Source organism: Miscanthus floridulus, chromosome 8 (genome assembly GCF_019320115.1).
Source record: "Miscanthus floridulus cultivar M001 chromosome 8, ASM1932011v1, whole genome shotgun sequence".
Taxonomy (NCBI): Eukaryota; Viridiplantae; Streptophyta; class Magnoliopsida; order Poales; family Poaceae; genus Miscanthus; species Miscanthus floridulus.
In genome coordinates, this window is record NC_089587.1 from 117,367,983 (window position 1) to 117,378,000 (window position 10,018).

Here is a 10,018-nt window from a genome sequence, read left to right on the forward strand (position 1 = left end):
CAAGCCAACCTTAATCGCCGACGTTGTCATCACCAAGGCCTCAAACCCTAGTCAATCCGCTGTTCCATCAAGCCATCATTCAAGCTATCTTTGTCAGATCCGAACCTGTTTCGACTACGATGGCAACCAACAACCACGTCCCTGAGGTATGCTTCCAAATTTTCGTTCTCCAAGTACTAGCTGCTACCCCGTATTTCTTCTCTTTCTAAACTTATTTCATCTGATTGCTACGAACTGAGGAACAAAATCTTGATTCCATTAGCTATCCTCCCTAATGTCTATTTTCTCGGGCCTATGGGTGATCCTAATCCATCCAATTTTATTTGTCAAGAAACCAACCAGATCCCCTTTAAACAGTATGTAGTGGATTCATCCTCCTGGAATAAAACTCCCTTCAAAAACTAGCCTAAAGTGCCTAAGGGATGGAGAAATTGGTTTTGTAGGATATCCGAGAAAAGGGGCGGAGATTGGGAGCTTTATGATCTGAATCAATGCTTGACACTCTCATTGTTTGACATGGAGAGGAATGATTCACTCTTGATCTCTGCTTTTTATTTCTGGTCCAATGCTCTAAATGCTTTTATTTTTGGTCACAGTCCAATGACCATTACCCTAGGCTGATGTTTACATGTTGACCGGCCTTAGAGTCATCGGATCAGTGCAGCCTTATGAGTACTTGAGTGCCGGCTCCAAGAGATTAGCCAAAATAGCAGACTGTATAGGACAGGCCAGTTATATTTTGAACCATGTTGGAGATGGATCATTTGTCAGCGAAAGGGAATAGGTGGCCTTCCTGAACATGTGGCTAGAGAGATTTGTTTTCTTTGGGTCATCTTGTGGTCCAACCTATAATCACAAACTCATGGCGGAGCACCTAGCATTAGGCAAGGATATTCCTCTTGGAAAATATCTGCTAGGAGCTGCTTATCATCTGATGTACCAGGTGGCTACCCAATTACTGAAGAATGAACCAATTTAGACTATCAGCGGTCCTTAGTGGCTGATACAACTGTGGCTCAATTTGTATATGCACAAGATTGTAAGGCCTAATCTCAGAGACTTGAGCTTTCCTTCCTCTAACTTTGATGAGGAATATAGAGGCAAAGAAGTAAGAACTCATCAGTGTACGAGCTATGGCAAGGTTGCATCGGCCATAATAATTGACTTCGATGTCGGCCATCTCTTCAAAAAGTTTTATAGGGGGTTTGATGCGGTTGTCCTGACTTGGCTACCTTATAATGAGGATGATGAACTGACTTTCCCATTCAAATTCTGATTTGAATCCGGCTGTTCGGATGAGACAGCGGCTGCGATCTTCAATTCCTTTATCAAGCCCTGTGTTCTTCCTGCCGAATTTCATCACTGGTCAGTGGCAAAATGGTTAAAGGCTCCTCCATCCCAGGCAACCCTCCAACCTATGCATTTTACAACCCTTCATTTGTGGCCTGTCAGTTTGGTCTTGGTCAACTCCCCCCTTGCCTATTTTCAAGAACATACTAAAGCCGAGAGAAGATATCAGTGAGGTGTTTGAAGCTTCTAGAGTCTTTCAATTGGGATCAGACCTTCCTTCCCTTTACTTGCATGACTAGGGTCAGGGCTAGCTTTTCTTCCAATCTCTTTGACTCTTGGTGGCAAGAATGGAGCTCTCATCTCTTCTATGGGTTGGTCCACCTTCTGTGCATAGCTCTGGACGGGGAGTTTGCTTCTGATAGTGAGGTAATCTTTCATTCCCTTTTCAAAGAGATTACTCGATGGCTTCTCTTGCCAACTATTCTAACCGACCCTTTTGGGACATTGAACTCGATCCTCTGAGCCTAGGTAGGAGAGGGTGTCCTATAGATTACCAGTCGCCATGCCTAGTTTCAAGGATGGGGTCAACCACACCCTCATTGTAGTTGATGAGGACTCATGCTACTCTCATGATTATGACATGTCAATCCCCAAAGCGCAAGGCGGTCCAAGGAGCAGCTTAGAAGGCCACTACTGGAAAAAGACTCCACAGGGCAAGACCATTAGCTACTCAGGTGAACGATCCATATTTTCCTCGAACTGATGTTCAACTTCCTAACCCCATTCTTTCATAGTTATCGAGCATCGTGTCTCAACCTACTCTGGGTGTAGAATTGTTGTTTTAGGCAGTTTGACTCAGCACCAATCGAACCTCCTTTGGCCGATCCTCAAAAGGAGCCGATTTTGGTGGAAGTAACCGATGCTTCCACAACGGTAGAAAATGTGAATTTTTTCTTTGATGCTTGTCAAAGTATTTCCTTTGACTTCTTGATTTACTTAGTCTTTTACCCTTGACCTGACCTTTTACTATGCTAGATACTTCCTGATGAAACACCTTTGCAAGATCGGGAGCCTGACAGTCTGCTCAATGATCCTGTCGGCATTGAAGGTGATCTTGTTACCATCAACACTCAGACTGTTGATTCTCTAGTCTGACAAACAACTGATGGTGAGGGATTCATTTGCTCAATTTGTCTCTCTACAGCAGGCATGAACTAAAAACCTTCCAATGTTTGTAGATGCCGATGTTGAAACTTCCAGGCCAATTCAACCAGATATTACTGGTGTATCATTAGCTGTTCCTTCCCTTTAGATAGAAGTTACCATAGAAAAGGTATTGTATCTCATCTTACTTATCCATTCTATTATAAGCTAATCCGATCCTTCTAATCAAGATTTCCCTTATACATAGATACTTGATCCTTTAGCCCGGAGCTACTCTCTCAATCTTGAGGAATATTTTGATGAAGATGAGATCAGATCGTCAACTACTTCCTCTAGTGAAGCTCTATCAAAAGAGACTAGAAATCGTCTAAGACACATATTGCCAATGCTTGAGAAGAACATAGCCGATTTGGTCCAAGATACTAATTCAATGCAGAGTCTTCTTGGCTACAAAGGGCGATCCATCTCCAGCCCTCTCTAGAGTCTTGTCATATTTGTCTGCTTTTGAAGATCAAGCCTTGAAGGTGAAAAAGACTCAGAGGAACCTGTCCAATTGTGAAGCTTTGATGGCCAAGGATAACTCTAATAGGCAAGAGGCTAAAGAGTTGATGCGGCTGATTGATGATTTGAAAAATTCTTCCCTCAGGACCGATCCAGAGCTTTCCCAACTGGAAATCAGACATGCTAAACTTGAGAAGGAACTGGAAAACATGAAGGCTGCTATTAATCATTGCAAGTTTACTCTGGCCCAAATACCTGATGCCATCAAACAGAAGAAACAGGAACTATTGGCCAAAGTGAAAGAAAGTAGAGCCATCCACAGTAGTCTTGAGAACACTCCTAGAATAGCCGAAGAATACGAGCAAAAGATTGTAGAAGCTGATGTTGTTTGGCTAGAAATATTGAAAATTATCCAGGATGTTTTGAACTTGTTGGTTAACACATGTATCTTGTGTAAAACTGACAATAACCATACTTTCCTGCTGTCTAGTTGTATCTCTTTTTTCAGCTAAAGAACCGATTTAAAAAGCTGATCCCAGACTTCTAATCTCAATCCAATTGAGTCTAAAAACACGGCTTTCATTAAGAGAACCCTTCGATTTTCTACCTTTAATCACCCAACGCCGTATTCTCTTCGACATTAGTGAGGCAATGATTCACCTTCTATTAATTGTGGTTGTCTACCACACTTCCCAAGGCATTCACCTCTTCGCTTCATGTCTTCAAATACTAGCCGATGGTTTTGGCCTCGAACACATCTCCACTCGCAACTGTTCCTTTGCACTTCTCTACCTTCTAAAACCCTATAGCGGTTCCCTTCCCTTCTTGTAGATCCAATCAAATCCATGGCCAGTGAGAATAACCACGGCAGGCGAGTGGCAGAGGAGATCCTAGAGGGGAATATGCCGATGAACCAGCATCTCCGACGCATGAGGTGAGGTTGACATCTCCCGTTTATGATGATGAACTGTTTTGACTTGCCTACAAGTTCATTGTGAATGACAGTCTTTATCCTCTTCCTAGGCCCAATGGGCCCTTTGATGCTATATCTTCCGCGCCAGCCTCATCATCGGACTCTTCTGACTCGTACAATGGCGACAACGCTTGATGCTTTCTCTGAGAGTGGAGGGCGGCCCAAAACCGCTATTCCGAAGTGACTTGAGAAAATGGCCAGCTTGAGATCTGTCTCGGGGTCTCTCAAGCGGCCCTTCATGCCGTCGAAGAGGAGGCCAATGCCGTTTGGGCATGGCTGGCCGAATCCGACGCCACTGGTGGTGGGTAAGATGAACTCCATGAATGCTTTTTATGCCGACTTCCATTGTCTTCATCTTGATAGTCTTCTTGTTCCTGTGATTGTTAGCCCTGACAGCGTAGTTGGAATCTCTCCAACTAGCGGCGAACGTGGCCGTAGACACTGTCAATGCCCGAGGTTCCCCTATTGACGCTCGTCTCCAAGACATCCCGGTCCTGCATTCGGGAGATTGCTCTCCATGACGTTCATCATGGTGCGGCGGTGGCACTGAACGTGGCACAAGTCCAAACTAGGTATGAGCTCCATGCCATGGAGACTAGTTTCCCAATGGGTGGTGGCCCTGAGGAGCATGAGGACCTGCTCGAAGAATTCACCATGGCAGCAGAGGCCATAGTATACATCACATCCGCTCAGGATGTGGTGAACAAGGTCTTTGATTAGTTTGTACTTAGGGTAATCTGATGAACAAAGACTCATGTTCTTTCATGAATGTGTCTTAGTGTTATGCCCCTGTGTGGGCGATACATATCATATCGGTTTTTATTGTCTTTGAAGATTTTCATTTTTTGAACTAGAGGCGATACCTTTCTGGTACCGACTATTAGAGCAGAGAACGAATCGGCTATCGAATGTTGATCAAATGCTATGATAATGTCCCTTTAAATATTTTGCCATAGAACTTTTCATACCAATGGTTAGACGATTGATCAACCCAGGTCAAGTATCCAATTAAGCGAAATAGAACTTCTTTAAGAAATCCATTAACTCTGAATCACACTTACACTTCCATTTAGCATTCATATGTCGGCCTAAACCCATACTTAGAACTAATGCTTATTTTCCTTTATTCCAATGGCTGACGTGAAGCCGTGATTTTTCTACTAAAATAAACTCTCAGAGCCGATCTCTTGCATCGGCTGTTGGCTTTCATTGCTGATCTTAATGAAGCCTCCTTCCCATGACTTGCTAGAAAAATATTTGAAGTCTCCTAGTTCCCAAAAGTCTAGATCGGTTATTGCAATGCTCATGGACTCATCAGCGTGAACCAGTTCGATGTCATCTCCATGCCATTGAATCAAACATTGATGCATGGTCGATGGTATACAACAATTCGCATGAATCCAATCATGACCGAGGAGCAAACTATACAACCCTTTTCCATCGATGATGAAGAATGTGGTGAGCAGAGTCTTGCTTCCGATTGTTAGTTCGACGTTTATTGCCCCCCGGGTCTTAGACGTATTACCCCCAAAGTCCTTAAGCATCATGTTAGTCTCCATCAGATCTCCTGGTCCTTTGCCAAGCTTACGAAAAGTGGTGTAAGGCATGAGACTGATAGAAGCACCTCCATCCACCAACATCTTGTTCATCGGCTTCCCATCAACAAGACCTTTAATATATAAAGCTTTTAAGTGTCGATGCTTGACTAGTTTGTCAAATATTGCTTGTTGTACAACCATTAACTTGGCAACTATGTCCTCATACTCTGATTCATCGAAATCCAAATAAACTTCTTGATCTGCCGGAGCTCTGAATTCTGATGGCAATAGAAAAGCCATTTGGATATTAGCCGATGGTTGCTTTCTATCGGCTGTTTGATTGGTACGCCATACTTGAGGTTTATCGAATGCCTGAGCCTGTTCCATCTCTTTATTCCTTAGGCGTTGCACCCTTCTCTTTTGGCTTCTTGTTAAACCTCCTAGGCACCACTGGCCTTCCTGCCAGACATATCTTGATGGCTGGTACCGTGTTTGATTTGCAGTAGTTCCTTGAGTTTGTTCAGATGAACCCTGAACTATCTGGACATCACCACTACCAGCTGGTGCTATTTCTTGATGGCTGGTACTGACTTGATTAGTCCCTTGGGTCGATGGATCTAGAATGTTGTAATAAGCTGGCCCACCTTGACCAACTAGAAACCCATGAATCGCCTCTCTCATGGCGTTGTGGAATATGTCCACGAAAGCTTCGTTATGGCTTGATATGGCATCACAAACAGATTTGTCTACAACTTCCTTAAAGAAACGCCTGTCTTTATCTTTAGTTGTATCTGTCTGCCCATGTAGAACTCTTGGTAGCGGAAATTACTGAACAATTGTGTTGTCATATGTTTTGGTGTAGGACAACAAACATTTGTTCTGAAACTCTTCTGTAGCTTTGCTGATGATACCCTTATCCCCATCAGGTAGATCTTCATAATGCAGCATAAGGATGTCGTTGTTGTTGTGAACCACCATGATGATTGTGGGGTCCCACCGGGCATGCTAGAAACATGTGTCGACATAGAATTTTCGTCCCGTGCCGAGGACACACACAGCAAGCCGGAAGGGTCTGCTCAATGGAGTTGTAGATCCGCCTAGCTTCAGCGTAGAGATGGTTGATCCTGCGCACTCCTCCTAAGACGTGCCAGTCAATTTGACCCTAAAATTGATAAGGAGAGAAAGTTTATCAATAATTAAGGGTGAAACTTGCCGGTGTTGCCAGACAGTCTCGAATGTGCGGCTCTGAGAGCCGATATGAAAGGAGATCGACTAAATAGTCAATTCCAGCATATTCATGAGAATAAATTGGTTAAATCTCATTGGGTTGTATAAGAAGAATCGGTTATCATTCAGGGTAAATGTCGTTATTTGAACAAATATTAATCAATGGCAATAAGATGTCAACAATGATTGGTTTCAGCTAAGCCAATGATTACAGGTAACCGAACCCCTTTTTATATAAAAAAACAATTCAACACCACTTATCCGTTTAATAAAGGTAAATCTAATGAACATGTTAGATCTCATCTATCGCTATGACTAGTGGGGCATGAGGCAGAATCATGCAGGCCGTATAAATAACAATAGACTCGACAACCCTAACTCATTACTAATATCGGTAGGGCATGAGGCAGAATCATGGAGGCCGTAATACAATAATAAGATCATGGGGCTAACACATCTTTCAACCTATCTTTACTTCAGTGGTCTGGTGATGCGAACTATTCATGAAAGCACTCGATATCAGCTAAAATAGCCAATTCAGGCATAGCGCACAGTTAAAGTCATGCTTTATCAGGAATAGATCTACCAAATAATGATCCCCACTCCATGGTGTTAACAATGGGGTGCGAGGCAGAATCACATAGGCCGTGACAATGGGCCATGGAACGGTTCTCGCTAGCCGATAAATCTACTCAAGACGCAACATGCTTTAACCGCACGCTATGCACGATCAAGATTGATGTAGAACAACCGATAAAACGTAACTCATCATTTAATGTGTAGATTAGATCAGTTTCAGATTAACAAATGATGAGCCAAAAAAATATAAGGCTGATCTTGATCAATCCCAATCGAGCAGAGTGATATTGCTATAATTTAGATAAATAATGAAAGCAATAAGCGAACATCGGTAACGTAATGAATCTACCAAAGACTATCATTCTAAGGTAGAGCCGATAACTTAACCTTGATCTAGTTCATGCAGTGGGGGTCGACTGGATCGATGCAGCCCTACTTGAACTAGGCAAGAATCGATAACTAACTTATACCAGAGTCGCAGTAGGAGGTCGACCGAATCGATGCAGCCGTACGAACAGAGGTATAAGCCATGACGATACTTACAACAAGCAGTGGAGGTCGACCGGATCGATGCAGCCATACTTGCTGAAGAACTCGCCGAGATCTACTCTACTCCTACTCCTAAGGGTGGCCGGAGCCAAAAAATTGAATGACTTGTATATTGGATTGATTGTTCTTTATAATAGCTAGGATTTGGTATTTATAACCGGAGTCTAGACATGAATCCTACTCGAACATGATTCGTTACAATTTTTCAGCATAAAAGAAAACATTCCTAATTTAAGATAACTTGGACCCTAACCCTTCCCTTTTTTGTAGAGTCCAATATGTTGTTTCCTATCGCCAACCGTAGCTCCTCATCGCTATCTGCTGACGTCATCCCAAGAGATCCAATTCCAGATTCGTATCTAAATCGACTGATGCGATCCTTACGCAATTGATTCCTTGATTGGCACAATTTCGGAAGCCAACGAGTTCCTGCGTTCTTCTCCCAAATTTTGGTGTAAACAGAAATATGTAACCCCATCGCTATCTACATATCCTTGGTTCAGCCACTACAGTAGAGCACACATCATAAAAGGAATTTGGGTACCTCTTCCTCTGTATTCCCTAGCTTTTCTTTGTCATCAGCACCGTCGTCCTATCATCGCGGTCGTGGAGCTGGTGCGGCTGGCGTTGATGAAGAGGTACCAGATCTGGCACCGGCTAGGGATCAGATTCGGTCGGTCGTGATAGGTGCCGAGCTAGGTAGGGGATCCAGATCCGACTTGTACCATCATCGAGGTGGCCCTTCCGCCATCAGCTGATTGACTTGTTGTCGATGAATCGAATGGGATCTAGCTTCGTCTAGGGTTTGGAAATATATGAGAGGGTGTAGCTAGAGAGTGGAGAGGGAGTTGAGCTGCTATTCCGATAGCGCCTAGGGTCTAGAGCGGGGTGGCAGAGGGGGCGGCTGGAGAGTGAAGAGGGAGGCCATGGGACTAGGATTTGGAGCTAGAGGAGAGACGATGCGGCTAGAGAATGGAGATGGAGCCAGAGATGGTGACTCTTTGTGCTTCTATGTTGCCATCACATTACCACAAATGCTCTTGTCTGAAATCGATGGAGTGGTAAACCTATTTTCCATGCGGAGGACAAAAGAGAGACATCTAATTTTCGGTGCGTGTTGGCGGGACTACTCGGCGCGGTGCGAAATCAAATTTTTCGGGGCGTGTTGGCGGGACTGCTCGGCGCGGTGCTTAGCAGAGACCGGAATTTATTCCGTGTTTTAATAGGAAATGATTACGACAAAATATTGTACTTATGTAATATCCGTCTTTTCATTTTTTCTGTTGTGCACCTATTTATATATCCGAATTAGTTAGTTGTTGCCTTTTTGTTTTTTTCATAATATAAATAAAAATAAAAAATAAAGAGGATGATAACAAACAATTAAAAGATCCTATGAATTTGACACATAAGAATTACCCAAAAAAAGATAAAATAAACATGCTCGGTGCAGCTTATTGCGCTGCAACTAGGCAATTTTTTTTGTGTGTGTGACTACATCTGCGGCTGTTTGAACTAAGGCCTATAATTAGGAAGCAAGGGGAAGGCACGCCTAGGGATGGAAAACCCTTCAAAAAAGTAAATGGGTTATTCAAATGATATCCCCATGGATTTTCCACCCTGGAAAAAGTAGTAATGGATTGTAAGGTGCTTTGAGTTTCTAGAGAAGAGAAAAAAATTAAAGCATCCTCCTCCTAGCTAGCATTCTTACTCTAGATCATCCTCCTCCTCGCTAGAGTCATAGTCGGTGTTGTACTTTCCATCGCTCAAGTACGTTCCCATTGTTTGTGAGCCTCGAGCCAGGTCGCCAATGCCGTCTTAGCGAAGGTGAACGTGTACAATAACATCCTGCACGCTCTCCTCGATCCTTGATCTATCGGACATTTTAGTAGTACAAGTCATGACTTGGTTTTGTCTGTGGGACGACCGTATGTGAAGTGTTATTTGCATGCATGTCTATGTTAACTTTTGTTGAACTTTGTATTAGGTCGGTTAAACTATTGAGCATGGTGTAGCTCAGGTTCTTTGGTCATTTGGTAACTGGTTATACTAATGGTGTTCGCCCTTTCTAATCAGAGGATGTGGGTGTATAGATGTTGAAATTTTGTGGACCCTAAGACAGTTTGACCCTACAAAGTATAGACTGATCTAGATCACTACCAAATATAGGGGCCATCCAACTAGTCCATAGAACCCG